The 16,025-nt window shown below is 37.4% G+C and overlaps 1 protein-coding gene across 1 annotated transcript in view; it reads right to left on the reverse strand.

Moving 5' to 3' along the window:
• LOC134542121 (protein yippee-like 2) overlaps nt 1–16,025 on the reverse strand; it is a 401,716-nt gene that overhangs the window by 175,084 nt on the left and 210,607 nt on the right. The window contains exon 3 of the mRNA XM_063386087.1: nt 323–400. The gene's annotated coding sequence lies outside the window, so the exon portion shown is untranslated. The remainder of the gene's footprint in view (nt 1–322; nt 401–16,025) is intronic.

The raw sequence follows: 16,025 nt of genomic DNA on the forward strand, positions 1-16,025 counted from the left end.
TTTTTTGTGGGCAGGTTTAGTGGCTCTTAATCTTAATCGCACGTCGTATAGCGACAGCTATGCTGTCTGCCTGTCTGCGTCATGCATGAACTGTCTGCTCACGAACCAAGTGGCGGTGGTCACGCAGGGGCTAACATCAGAAGGTTTTCCTAACACAAAACAGCGAAGGGGGAGGGAGGGTCTGCCTGCTTTCCACCACACGAGTATTTACGCCCGCGGTGGTCGGTGATGACACAAAAATCTTCCAAGCGCGCGGAAATCGAGATACAAGCTGCCATTTTGCAACGCTTGAACGCATGGTTTATTCCAAATTCGTACTTACGACAAACAGCGTGCAGCCGGTGGTTCTCAAGAGTGTAGATGCAGTCAGCGGCGGCTCAGGTCCACGCTAGCAGCGCCCCTGTGGACAAAAAAAAAACAGCAATGACTTCAGTTCTTAGCGTCACATCGCTGCAAATAAAATTTGATACAGCACTACTGAAAACAAAAATAAGCTTAATATTAATAAACAGCACACACGTGTACGGCAAATACTTAAAAAGAGGGAAATTTAATCCGTAGAAAAATGGTTTTCAACTTAAAAAAAAAAAACAAAGGTAATATGTTTTCACAGCTAAAGTTTGGCGGAACGCATCGTCCGATAGAAATATATCAACAAACATAACGACATTACGATGACGTGGGATTTTTTTACGCGAATTTGTTTGCTTTTTTCTGAACGACGGCAAAAATAACATAATTCAAATTACTGATTTAAATAAAAAAAATACCATTTTTTTTATGTTTTTAACATTAGAACTGTGAATATGTGTTCAAAGTTTTATCCTACTAATATTATGAACGCGAAAGTTTGTAAGTATGGATGTTTGTTACTGTTTCACGTAAAAACTACTGAATGGATTTGAATGAAATTTGGCCTACAGCTAGCTTATAACCTGGATTATAGACCCTATATTAATATGAAATTCCATCCCTAAGGGAGTGTAAAAGTGATAATTTCATTTTATAACAGAAAAAATCATAGGTCATAGACATACAAATAGTGAGTGAGCATCATTTCTCTATGTCTGACACACGATCATACACATAGTAAGGTCTGGCAAATTAATATTTTTCTCCTTAGTGAGACCAGCCCGCTTAGTGGAGCTCGTAGCGGCTAGCAAAATAAAGGCGCTAATAAGAGTTTTGTTCTTAACTTCGTCAATAGATAGAGTTGCCTTGAATTTTAAACGCACCATCGTTTGATTCGTTTGTCATGTCTTTAATTTTCGTTTGTTTGCTCCGTATGCGTTCCTATACCATTCATCCGATTGCGATGAAATTTTGGTGATTTGTTATGCGCATGCCCATGAAGGTTACTGAGACGGTATAACTATTTTTCAATAGTTGGAGCACGAATCGTGTCAAAAAATGTGTTTATTTCATTTTATATAGCGGCACTTCGTCTGTTTTTGTTGTATAAGTGCGCACACATGATACAATTTATTTAAATATAAAAGAGACAGAGATAGAGTGATATATATATATATATATATATATAGAGTGAGATAGAGACGGAGAGATAAGTTGAGATAGAGCAAGATATAGAGAATGAAATGGGTTAGATAAAGAGAGATACCTATAGATGTATAGAGCTATATAGAGACATATATAGAAGATATAGAGATAGTGGGAAGTATATATGTAGATATAAAGAGATAAATAGATAGAGAGATACATAGATGTAGATAGAGATGAATATATATAGAGAGACTAGCTGCCCAACCCGGCTTCGCACGGCTATACTAATGGGAAAAAAAAATTAAGCCACATCTCCCATTTACAGTAATGGCAAATAAAAAAAAATTCAGTGAAAATTTATTACAATGCTGTATAATGTACCGGAGAGAAAATGAATAGCATCGATGGTTTCCCGACTCGTGCACGCAACGTACAACTGATGTACCCGTACTTCGCTACGGCAGTCTACAGGCAGATCACTCTTGCGCCGCTCATTATACGTGCCCCTCCTTGTGGGTACGCCACTGCAGCGCGATGCCCGTTGCCATGGAGACGCAGAAGGCATGAACAATGCAAAATCCTGTTCTCATGCAGACAAAGTACCCACTGTTGCCTGGTTTTAACCACCCATGGGATCTAATTTTCGAAAAATGTCATCCTGCGTAACATAAGATACATTACTGTGAAGTTTCAAGTCTGTAAAATATATATACTTGAAAAAAAGGGCAATTTTTGATATTTAAAGTACCAGCCAAAATTTCAACGGTGATGAGGACTGCACTAACAATTAAATAGTCGTTGCCATAGAGATGAATGAAGCATCAATAAAGCAACAGCCGTTGCCATGGTGATTTCCTACCAAAAACTGGAAATTTTGATATATTACGCCCCCGAAACTCCCCTTGGGATCGGATTTCCGCAGAATCCGTTCTTAGTGAGCGTCTACATCTCAAAATGAGTAACTATGCTAAATTTCAAGTCAATCGGGTGTATAGTTTTAGAGATCTCGTGATGAGTGAGTCAGTGAGTGGTATTTTATCCCTTTGGGGGTAGAATTAATCAAAATCCTTTCTTAGCGGATGCCTACGTCATAACATCTACCTGCATGCCAAATTTCATCCCGATCCGTCCAGTGGTTTGGGCTGTGCGTTGATAGATCACTATGTCAGTTAGTCAGTCACCTTTGAGTTATATATATTTAGATGGATAGATGATTTGTATATGTGGAACTACTTCAAACATATTACAAAACAAAACTGAATGAGGCATTGCAATGCAGGCCGAGCACTAGCTAGATAATGGAATATTTTCAATATTAGTAATCTCTTATTTTTCAGCTTTTTTCTATATCTATACTAATATTATAAAGCAGAAGAGTTTGTTTGTTTGTTTGTTTGAACGCGCTAATCTCAGGAACCACTGGTCCGATTTGAAAAATTCTTTCAGTGTTGGATAGTAAATTTATCGAGGAAGGCTATTGGCTATATTATATTATCAATAACATTAGGGATCCTTACTAAAAGTCCAATTTAGAATCAAATGCGTTGGAGGGGGTTAGATACAACATGCAGTACACGTACGAAGTGTGTGTTGACAATGCCGCAGGCGCTAGAAGTTTATTTCCTATTGCCTATTAACATTGTTGCCACGCACTAGATGCCTTATCATTCTTAATTTTCCCATACAAGTAAAAAACACCCGTGTGATATTGGTTACCCGCCAGTAGGCCTAAATTAATTTGGCCTAAAATTAGGCTAAATATTTTTAGGCCATGTGACTTTATGCCAAACAATATTAGGTCAAATGACTTTAGGTCAAATATATTTATGCCAAACGACTTAAGGCGAAATAATTTTAGGTCAAATGACTTTAGACCAAACAAATTTATGTCAAATGGCTTTAGGCCAAACGTCTTTAGGCCAAATAATTTTAGGTCAATAAGTCTCCGAAAATTATTTTAGGTCAAATTATTTTAGGCCAAACAATTTTTGGCCATTTGGTAGAAAGTAACTATTTCTGGCAAAAGGAAGTACTTGCACATTTAGCTCTCTCTATTTCTATCTACCTACCACACTCTTTGAACATTCAACATGGCTAGAAAACTTAAAATAAGTTTAGCGGGTGACTGATGAACTTTTCTGTTCGCAAGTTTTTTGTTTGCTTGTTATTTACATATTGCTTCTCTGGCGGTTATTTTAATAAGCAAAATTAGCGAATGATTATTTTATTTTCTGGTTAATTCGTTTAAAAATACCCTGTCCCTGGAAAAGTCCAATAATGTGCACCACATGTTTTATGTGAGTGTCTTGTCATACTGTCCTTATCACAATTGTGTTGGTCTAGTTGAGTGAACCAGTATCAGTATCAGTATCCAGTACCTAACTGAATACATAAAACCAACTGTAAACATAACATCAATAAACAACACGGAAACTATCTTTGGTCTACCATCTGGCGATCTCGGGTTCGGTCCAGCGGGTGATCCTGTCAAGTTTAGTAGCGTATCAACTAGATGGCGCTGCAGCGCATCAACTTCTATCTTACAATGGCAGAACCATATCTACCGGGTTCTGCTAATTAGCTATAAAATACTCCAATCAGGCTTTAAAGCAGAAAATTTTGATTGCCACACAAAAATGACTTGCTGCAAAATTTTTTTGTAGAAATCAAAAACATTTTCCAATACAAAGTCAGTAATTGTAGCCAACTTTTTTCCAAGTGCGATGCACCAACTTTTAAAAAAAAACTTTCACTCATTCAGTATTTTTTTGTGTATTTCAATTTTTCGTCATACTGAGTGCATACTATTTGCTTAACTCGACAAATTATTTAACACGTAAATGGGAACCAGTTGTGACATGGAGAACAAACTGGCGCTACTTTCTAAGCGACACATAGGTTTCATCAGTAGCGGTTGTTAAAATGCATGTTGCCATTATCAACTGTAGGGCACAGAAAATATATCTTGTTACTTTATGTCGGTAATCCAAATGTTCTGTTGTGCACACACTGTAACAGCGATAATTGGAAGAATAAAAGACAACAGATAAGCGTAACAAAAGTCTCATCTAAATGACAGTACAATAATTAACTGCAAACATTACCCGCTATAATTTAACCCAAAGCATCTCGAAAATAATTTCTTTTAGATTTAATGGAAATGTATTTTATGCACGCACTAGTAATTTCAAATTAATTTGTGTTTTCTTGTAACCAAAACAATAATAATCTATATAAACACAGTGTAGGATAGTACTTAAAAATAACAAAGAATTTGTGCAAAAAAATGGCCTTCCAAAAACTGACTCAACTGTTTGTTAAATAAATTGCTTTTTGTTTAATTTATTGTTTAGTATAATACATTATAGTAGTTTACATATATTCTTTAATTCAAAACATAATGCTATGAGTCTGATTTATAAATGCTATTTTCCATCATCTCTACCAATATGCTATCACTTACATTGTTTTTTTTTTACAAACGCAAATCAAGTATTATATTAGTGAGCAAATTTGCAATTTACAGTTTTAATAATCTTGTAAACTGCAATTCTGTGTGCATTTTTAAATTTATCTATGTCTAAATAAAAGGTTGTAAATTATTGCTCTATAAACGCTACAGCTCAACATATAGCATAGCTGTAAGTAACTAAAACATTCTACTATTTGCTAGAAGTACCTGTAAAAGATCAGAGTTAATTATTCTTAAAAAAAGTTTTAGGCCAAATACCTTCAAGCTAAATTATTTATGCCAAACGACTTTAGAGGAAATAATTTTAGGTCAAATGACTTTAGGCCAAATAATTTTAGGTCAAATAAGTGTCACAAAATTATTTTAGGCCAAGTGACTTTATGTAAAACAATTTTAGGTCAAATGACTTTAGGCCAAATAACTTTATGCCAAACGAATTTAGGTAAAACTATTTTATGTCAAATGACTTTAGTCCTAACAAATTTATGTCAAATGGTTTTAGGCCAAATATGTTTAAGCCAAACGTCTTTAGGCCAAATAATTTTAGGCCTAATGACTTTAGATAAAAAAAGTTTAGGCCAAATAAATGTTCTGAAACAGTTTTAGGCCAAACGACGCGCTCCCGTGATATTAACAACGAAGCAAACAGTACCCTCATAAGAGTTCAATTAGTATTTAAATACTTTTTATCGCTTTAAATCGCAAACCTAAGCTATTGTTTTTTTTCCTCTCCCTGAGTTTAATTTGTTTTTATTGCCCTTTTTTTCAAGTATATATATTTTACAGACTTGAAACTTCACAGTAATGTACCTTATGTTACGCAGGATGACATTTTCCGAAAATTAGATCCCATGGGTGGTTAAAACCAGATAACAGTGGGTACTTTGTCTGCATGAGAACAGGATTTTGCATTGTTTGAGACACTTCGCGTGTCTCATGTGATTATGTTTAGTGTTTATTATGTTTAATTATAATTTTAACATAATTTTTTGAAGTAATGTTTTAATATTTATTTTTATATACGTCTTTACTAGTTTTAGTTAATATTTAATCAAGTACTGTGGTTTACCGTGCGGCCATTGACCCCCTGCTGAATGGACTTGTCCACCCATGAGAGAGGGGGAAATTAGCGGAGGGAGTTGGCTGACGTCACGGCAGTGTGACGTATGCGGCGAGCGAACTTTTTTGGACACTTGGCAGTCGGAGTTCAGTAGGAGAACCTTGCGGGCGTTGACCGAGGGCGTGTCGAGTTGTGAATATGGGTTGCCAGGGAGTGCAAGGGAGTTGGGAACACTACCCATACTTAGTGATGATCGGTTAACCATGGACATGGCTACGCGGAGTTATCGTCGCCGCGGCCCGCATCAGATGCATAATATTTCTTATAATTTGGAATGTACGGGAACGTATTTCGCATCAACAATTTTAAACTTTTTCGCAAGTCGCGAGTGTCAATCCACCACGCCCCGAAGTGCGTCGACCGGGACCATTTGACCGTGCAACAGGTGTGATCTACGCGCAGTCTACAGCCCGGGTACCCGAGGCACGACAGCTTGGTAAATATGTACTGCACGGCGAGCACCAATGTAAGTAGAACTTTAATTTATTAATGGTGAAAGAAGAGGTTGTTTTTGGGACGGTAACTAAGATTTCGTGTGCACTTCCCCCCCCCCCCCTCGCACGGTGATGGACAGACTTACTTATGCGATGGCAAGGTTTTTGTGCCGCAGCTAACGTGATCGCTACGGCCGGGCGTCACGTATAGCATTTGTAAATTTTATGTCTTTTTATATATATATATTTTATTTCACTTGTTGGTACTTCATGTATTCTAATTTACCGGGAATAAATTTAAATGTTTGCATATAATATAATTGGTTTGAAAACTGCAATAACCTACTGCACACCCAATCAAATTGGTAATTTAGTTTTGCGTCTCTACTGCGTTTACGCAAGTAGCCTTGGCGAAGTCAAGGTTAGCGAGGTTGAAAAATAATGCTTGTAACTGGCGGTGCAGGTAGAGATGGACGTGGGCTGTTTGCCCCCGCACTGGGAAATTTTTTACACCCCACAAGTGCGCCACTCTGCTTTTAGAGTTGCAGTGGTTATTGCAGTTGCAGTAGTTTTACATTTGTCATTGATTCGGTCCACCCTAGACATGGCGAACAGCTGGGTATTCAACTTAGAAAGGGAGCAGTTAATTGCCAATTTGCATGCCGCAGGGCAAATGGTAGAGAACGATGATGACGTGCACTTACTACGTCTTAAGTTAGTCGAATATCTTAATGGGAGTGACGAATGGTCATTTGTGGAAAGCCCTGAGAATGCTCGTGAACAGGATTTGGCAGCCGATGTACTGGGAACTATTGGTGTCAACATGTTGAAAAACTTTCCGCGATTAGAGGCAAATAATGGTGATGAGTTGAGGAAAATATTGCTTGAAGTCGAAATGTTGAATGATACAAAAAATTTTTGTGATGATTGTAGTCTGATGATGTGTCTTTTGGGGAAAAGTACCGGCATAATGAGGGATATTATTGCGCGCGGATTGGTGGAAAAGCGTAGTTGGCCGCAAGTTCGTGACATGTTGTGGGAGAATTTGTGCCCGAGGAGAGTTCAATTTGGTTTGATACACGAGTATGTGAGTCGTTTTCAGAAGCGTGGAGAAAGTACTGCGGAATTCGTGGTCGATGTCGTTAGGCACATACAAATATTTGGAGTGAGATTTTTGGATCACGAAGTTATTTTTATGATTATTGAAAATATGGTCCCTGAAATACGAGTGGAATGTTCGTTTGTTAAGAGGCCGGAAAGTATTTCGGGATTAATGGACTGGGCGGTGGAAGTGGATAATGTAAATTATGCTAGCAGGAGGTCCGGCGAAGGGCATGTTAGTGCGGCCGCTCAGGAAATAGAAACCGGGAATGCCTTAATGGAGGTGGGAGGCAAAAATAGTGGTGCAGAACTTTCTAGTGAAAGGTCCATTGAGGAAAATTCCCAGCTTAGGGCGACGCCCTTAATATGCGATTTTTGTAAGAAAAAAGGTCATATAAGAGATACGTGTTTTCGTAGGAATGGTTATGTGAGTAATTCTAATAAAATTTGTTTTTGTTGTGGTAAGACGGGACATGTAAAAAAATGGTGTAAGCAATGGAGGAGTGGTAAGAAACGTTGCGGGTTCTGTGGTAAAAGTGGTCATTTAACGAGTAAATGTTGGCAAAAGATGAAACTTAATCATTTTCGATTTAAAGATAAGCACCATATGTTAGTGATGCGAAGTGGAAATAATTTATGTGTGGAGGTAGAAGTGGGTAGGAAGAAAAGTCAGGTGGAAAACAAGGTCGTTTGTTTTAAATGTGGGCAGGAGGGCCATTACAAAGTCAATTGTACAAAATTGAATAAAAATACATACAAGTGTGAGTTTTGTGGAAAATATGGGCACCTGAAAAAGTTTTGTTTTAAGGCCAAAGCCAATCAGGATAGAGGAGGATCGGTGGAGGTATAATGTTCTATGCTTATAGTTTAGGTTTTACGTTGTTATAATTAAAAGACTTGAGGACTGTGTTGCAAAGAAGTTGTTGGCGGAGAAAAATATGAGCTTTTTTCACCCGAAAATGGTTTCCAATTGATATAAAAGAATTGTGATGTAAATAAGTGAGGAAATTTATATACTTCCATATCTATATTTATATTTAAATTATGATTGTAAGAATATATTTCGTGATTTTTGAAAGTGTTTTAGCGAGTCTTTTATATTTACATACTGTAATGTTTGCCGTAATTTTGGCAGGTAGCTGGATTTTTGGACTCTAATAAATTTAGTATGTATTAGACGTGTATCTAAGTTACCTATAGCCGTTTGTGGAAAATTGTTTTGAAAAGAAAGTTTCATGGCCTCTGTAATTTTTTTTATCGGTTAAATTTACTTCCAGGATAAAATTATTTTAGTTTAGTTTAATTTTCCTTGTAAAACCTTTGGAGAGTTTAGCTATGGGTCGCGCTTTACAGTTAATGTTTGGTGCTATTTCGAGTTTGCTATCTGTGTCTTAGTTTTGTGTTTTTCTCTTTCGCGGCTCTTTTGAGTCTTTCTTACTTCGTCTTCTACGTGTTGCTTTTAGTGTTACTTACTTTACGCGGACCTAATAGTTAGATAACTCAAAGGGGTATTATATATATATTTTTTATTTATTTTTTTTTGTCGGGGAGGTTGAGACACTTCGCGTGTCTCATGTGATTATGTTTAGTGTTTATTATGTTTAATTATAATTTTAACATAATTTTTTGAAGTAATGTTTTAATATTTATTTTTATATACGTCTTTACTAGTTTTAGTTAATATTTAATCAAGTACTGTGGTTTACCGTGCGGCCATTGACCCCCTGCTGAATGGACTTGTCCACCCATGAGAGAGGGGGAAATTAGCGGAGGGAGTTGGCTGACGTCACGGCAGTGTGACGTATGCGGCGAGCGAACTTTTTTGGACACTTGGCAGTCGGAGTTCAGTAGGAGAACCTTGCGGGCGTTGACCGAGGGCGTGTCGAGTTGTGAATATGGGTTGCCAGGGAGTGCACGGGAGTTGGGAACACTACCCATACTTAGTGATGATCGGTTAACCATGGACATGGCTACGCGGAGTTATCGTCGACGCGGCCCGCATCAGATGCATAATATTTCTTATAATTTGGAATGTACGGGAACGTATTTCGCATCAACAATTTTAAACTTTTTCGCAAGTCGCGAGTGTCAATCCACAACGCCCCGAAGTGCGTCGACCGGGACCATTTGACCGTGCAACAGGTGTGATCTACGCGCAGTCTACAGCCCGGGTACCCGAGGCACGACAGCTTGGTAAATATGTACTGCACGGCGAGCACCAATGTAAGTAGAACTTTAATTTATTAATGGTGAAAGAAGAGGTTGTTTTTGGGACGGTAACCAAGATTTAGTGTGCACTTCCCCCCCCCCCCCCCCCGCGCGGTGATGGACAGACTTACTTATGCGATGGCAAGGTTTTTGTGCCGCAGCTAACGTGATCGCTACGGCCGGGCGTCACGTATAGCATTTGTAAATTTTATGTCATTTTATATATATATATATTTTATTTCACTTGTTGGTACTTCATGTATTCTAATTTACCGGGAATAAATTTAAATGTTTGCATATAATATAATTGGTTTGAAAACTGCAATAACCTACTGCACACCCAATCAAATTGGTAATTTAGTTTTGCGTCTCTACTGCGTTTACGCAAGTAGCCTTGGCGAAGTCAAGGTTAGCGAGGTTGAAAAATAATGCTTGTAACTGGCGGTGCAGGTAGAGATGGACGTGGGCTGTTTGCCCCCGCACGGGGAAATTTTTTACACCCCACATGTTCATGCCTTCTGCGTCTCCATGGCAACGGGCATCGCGCGGCAGTGGCGTACCCACAAGGAGGGGCATGTATAATGAGCGGCGCAAGAGTGATCTGCCTGTAGACTGCCGTAGCGAAGTACGGGTACATCAGTTGTACGTTGCGTGCACGAGTCGGGAAACCATCGGTGCTATTCATTTTCTCTCCGGTACATTATACAGCATTGTAATAAATTTTCACTTAATTTTTTTTTTTACCATTACTGTAAATGGGAGATGTGGCTTATTTTTTTTCCATTAGTATAGCCGTGCGAAGCCGGGTCGGGCAGCTAGTTGCTTTATAAAGTCTTAATTACATACAGACCAGGTAAATAACTATAAACTGGCAGAACAACGTCAGTCGGGATCTGAAAGTGATATAAATTAATTTTTACACTTGACATTCAAATTAAGAAGACAATTACTAACTATATCTGATTTCTAAAAAGGTCCCCTTCACCCTGTGTTCAGCCCGGGCAACGCCGGGTATTGCAGCTAGTCAAATATATTTTTGAAACTAATAAACTATGGTTTAATTACATTAAATAGAAAGTAATAAAAATATTTAATATATATTGGTATTATCATTTAATGTTTATGATAAAAAACATTTTTAAAGAAAAAAGGCGCTAAAACATTTTTCTTGCATCATACTTTATTTCGCTCTTTTGACGCATGAACGAACTTTAAAAATATAAAGATTTTATGCATCCGTTAAAAAATGTTTTTGATAGACAGGATCATCCACAAGAGTGCTACCAGACGTCTTCCTTATGCGTAGTCCGGCTCGTACTTAGGAAGGTCGTAAGAAAAATAACGGTCGCTGAAACACTGTCCGACGGCGCAGGTAGCCCTCGGGATGCGGGTTGCGGGTTGCATAACACTGTCAGATAAATAAGACAATTGATAAAAAAAACTGTCTGACCCGTGAAATTAATTGACATAACAAGTATACCATCGTGACTAGTCTTTACGATATAATGAAACATCTCGGATATAAGGTGTCCTTGGCAAAAGCTTTACTCGACGGATAAATCTCTTTACTGTCGTGCTATCGCGTATCACCAGCCATTATTTTTAAATTTAATGTCTACAGGAAAGAAGAAAAAACTTGTTAAGAAGACCGTGTTAGTGCAGGGAGTTCGGTTCCAATACAATTTCTCTCATTTCGGGGACTTTATCTAAACCAAAAACGAAGTTCATCGGGACAATCAATTACGTTTTTCAGGACAAGAAAAAAAATAGAACTGCAAACTCAAGTATTTATTTTTTTTCTTTCAAAGTTACACTAAAAACATTTCTGGAACAAAACATATTTAAAAAAGTAGAACATAGGTATATAATCAGAAACTTCGGGTATTCAAAACTAAGTAAAAACTATGGAATCTGAAAGAATAGGATCATTTTTTGCTTCATAGCAAAGAACATGTGCACTTTACACAACCCATAAATTATGGCTCGAAAAGTCACAAAATACACTGTTGGCATTTACCTTTTAGTTGCTCCGGTGAAACAATCTGTCATTTTCTTCCATCATTTCCTACCTAACCTGATAGTAAACATCAGTATATGATAATATATAGCGTCGATAGTTGAAATTAATGGCTGTAACGAACATAATTAATGAAGTAAAAAAAACTCGCAATTCAACAGTTTCTTGGAAATTTACAGCTGTAATTTTCAGTATTAACACTATTTTAAAGTATTGTTACGACTGGAAAAACAGGTTCGTTAAGGATAGCCGAATTCATTAACTACAGTTTATTTACTACTATTTACACTATTATTAACTACAGCACTTAAAAAAGTCTGTCCAAGTTAATCACTCTTTCGTTTAGTCCACAGTTCACTCTCCCCACTGCAGCTCGGCGGTGGCTCTCCCTGCTGCTTGTCTTATATCACGCACCTCTGTCCCAACACACCGCCTCACTGCTCACTCGTCCGCCGCACACAACACAGTCCTGGATGCACCAGTCTCTGCACACGAGGCCCGTCGCTCACCAAGGGGACATTTGCCCTCTTCACTTCCTTGCCTCATAGGCTGGCGTCGCCTTTTTATACCCCTCAGCCCCTTCTGGAATGGTCTCGCAACCTTTTGAAGTGTTGCGTCATCAGGGTCGACTTGACACCCGAAGCTCCCATAACTATGGCGTCCTAGTTACGCAAATTCACGATGGTGGTGCTCTGGGAATGTGCCGAACCCTCCAGAGCTACAGGAAGTTCAATTTTAAAGTGCTGGAAAAGGGAGAATCACGGGGAGAGGAGTAGCGAGGCGTCTTTGTTAATCCGATTAGAAGTGTAGCGATAATAGCGATAATAAGCGATAATAGACCGCCAACCAACCCCCTCTCCCCGCGGGCTAACGGCTAACGGGCCAGCTGGTTGGCTAGTCGGGGTAGCTGGACTGCCTCGTGGAATCGCTTCTAGTATACTCGTAATAGTATTTATAATGCAACCAAAAATATATGACCCTGGTAGAGGTTAAGGCTCGGTTTTACATGTCATGTTGATTTATTTAGTTTCTTCGTTACTTTATAAAAGGCTAATTCTAAAATATTAAGTCGATACCTCCCTTGTCTTTTTTTCTTTTACAAATATTTTCAACAGACATACACTTAGTGAAATATGGGTGGAAAACATCGCGCAAGTGATTATTATTCAATATAATAGCAATAAGACAAACAAATAAAATGTTTTAATTTATATTTGCTTTAAGTACAATTTGTATAATCCAGTAAGCTGTAATTAAAAAAAAAACATATTCCACTGCTGAGTTTCAAACCACGTTTCTTTAAGGTTATTAACCACGCACTATAACCACTTCACTATGAAGTCTGAAAAAATATTGTAAGGATAATATGTACTATAATTATTGTTGTAAAACCAGTATCCTTGGTTTATTTTTAAACCTGAAATTACCCTTTACTATGACTATTTTAATTTAGCAAATATTTTCCAGGATAGTTTCACTATCATAAAGTTTCATTTAGCACACCAATATTTTTGGGATGTCCCTTAATTTTTATGAAAGTGACTATATATGTTTATGTTGGTGAACGTGGGTCCACCATCTTCCTGTGATAATTTCGTTGAATGGCGCGCGCACATCGTAAAAATTCACTCTCATAAAGTATAGTGTAACTTCAAAAAATGTGAGGTAGGTATCGAGTTAAAAGTTTAGAAATAGCTCTTAAATAAAAGTAATGACAAAAAAAATAGTAAAAAAATCAAAATGGCGTGTAAAACACAGACTTTTAAGTTTTATTACTTCTATCTCCCATCCTTTTAGCAGGGTTTTTCGCTCTTTTTCATGATCCCCATTTAGGAGTGCTTGCTGTCGCAGATAATCTGTTCGGATCGCAAATCCGTCACGTCTATCTGGCCCTCCTCCCCGCGAGCACTCACCCCCTCTCCCACATTTCTGACACGTACTTCCCCTTCACTTCACCTTCTCCCCCCCCCCCCCTCGCTATAACGCATCCACTCCACTGGAAGCTGAATCTGCTAACTCGGCATCGCATTAAATTGAAGGCGTCAGCAAGATGGAGGACAGATTAAGGTTTGGGGGACCAAATAACTAAATTTTAAACTGTAAAAAAAAGACTGCAAATTAATGACATCTGACCGCATCTATATGTTTAAATTACACCACCTACGAAACAGTTTTTTTTTTTTTTTTTTTTTTTTAAGTTTCGTAGTCAAAAGTCTTTAAAGTTTCATAGTCAAAAGTCACTAATTTTCTGACTAAATTTAACTGTTTTATTTAAGAAAGAAGGTGGTCAGACAACAAGGAAGAAAATCAAACTTTATTCAAGGATGCAAATGGAATAAATTGTGACAACAATAAACTGTAGGCAACGGTTTGGGTAGATGATATATATTGTATGAGCGTTTTGTTTTGTGTCCATCCCAAATAACTGATAAAGTTAAGTTTTTACACCATACAGCGATGCGCAGCAAGGTCTTACTAAGCGCTGAACGATGCCCATGACCCGTCTCTGTTCTGTCCTAGAGGATTTAGGCGCACCTCTCTGCCAAAGAGCAACATCCAGTTCAGGGGCAAACCTACTATTCACTCACTTATCTCGAGTAAAGCCGCGAAATAATCCGCGTTCATGCATCGTCGCAATTATTATTTTTTTGTAAATTGAAAGTTAGGCGTATTATACAAATAACATTCTGACAAAAAAAAATTATTTTCTCTGGGGAAGGGTGGTAGGTTTTTGGCTTCTCTAGATGATAACAATTACAATAAACGAACAAAGGTTGGTTAGGTTAGGTGAGCGACCTTTACAATACTAAAAAAAAAATCTTTAAAATGTATGAAATATCGCTAAATGGTGATTTTTATTTATTTCCAGATTCAAGTTGCACGCGCGTGCGAGGAAACTTCAGCTATGTTGCGGGAAATGATCGGGGATCTGTGAATCACAAGGCTTACCTAGAACAATATTGGCTAAAATCAATAGTGAAGGCCAAACACCAAAATTAATACAAAAAATCTACTTTCCATTTTGGTTTGTTATGAAACGAAAGATCAAAACAACCGAACATTATGTAAGTAAAATCACGGCTCTTATCTATTGCGATTGGAAAAGTACAATTATACGTATTAAAATTCTGCACAAACGCGTTCTCTTGTCTGATTTAAATTTACTGGGTAGTCGAGTATTGATTTGCTGTTAGGGTAATGATTGACCGAAAAATGGCCGCAGGCCACAGGTTGTCTGCGTCTGCTCTAGATTATTATAAGGAAAAAAAATTGGATTAAAAAAGGGTGAGGTTGAGTTGTGCATATGGTGGCCACGCCAGTGATATTTTTTTTTTTTTTGCAATTTCGTCACAGAATAATTACAGAGTGAGATAAATTTAAATGTATTTAATTGACTAGTTAACTATATTTTACACAGAATAACTTTTTATTACAGTAAAATCCCACTCTCGAAGTAGGCGGGCGGGCCGGAATCGACTGCTATAAAAATGCGCTGATTACTTGTGACCTTGAATATTTTTTTAAAAAAAAAGGTCCTTAATAACTAATAATTAAACTCGTACCCTACATATACTTATAGGAACTAGAATGTACAGTACTCAGTTTATGTTTTAACATTTTCTCTATTTTCGTGAAGATATACTTTTCAAACTTGTTTCAAAATTAAAAAATGTGTTCACATAAAATAAAAAAGTGTCAAAACAGTAATTATCCTGGATGACTTTATCTATGGTAGTATGTTTTTTTACACATTTTGTTGAGGTCGATTCCGATAAGTTGAGCTTATGAATTATAAATACGCAGTATGCACAGTTAGAAAATTCAGTAAATTTGCAGACTTTAAACGAAGAGTTATTCGTGATTTCAAATAACTGAATCTTCGTAGAAACTACGTCGTATTTCAACTCCCGAGCTTTATGTTTCGTTCTAATCAAAGATAAAAACACACTTGGACAAAAGAAGGGCGTTCTTGCTGTACACTTCAAGAGGTTTTGAATTTTTTTTTGTTAATATACCAATACTAATCTTTCGGATTCATGTTATAAGTAAATGAACTCGGTGTCAGTAAATTTACGAAGATCAATGGATAATTTGTAACCAACGTTCTTAGTACATTGAATTAGAACATTTTTAACAGTGTACAAAGGTTCGGATGCATGCCAACGACGGGCG

This window comes from Bacillus rossius, assembly GCF_032445375.1.
Source record: "Bacillus rossius redtenbacheri isolate Brsri chromosome 4 unlocalized genomic scaffold, Brsri_v3 Brsri_v3_scf4_2, whole genome shotgun sequence".
Taxonomy (NCBI): Eukaryota; Metazoa; Arthropoda; class Insecta; order Phasmatodea; family Bacillidae; genus Bacillus; species Bacillus rossius.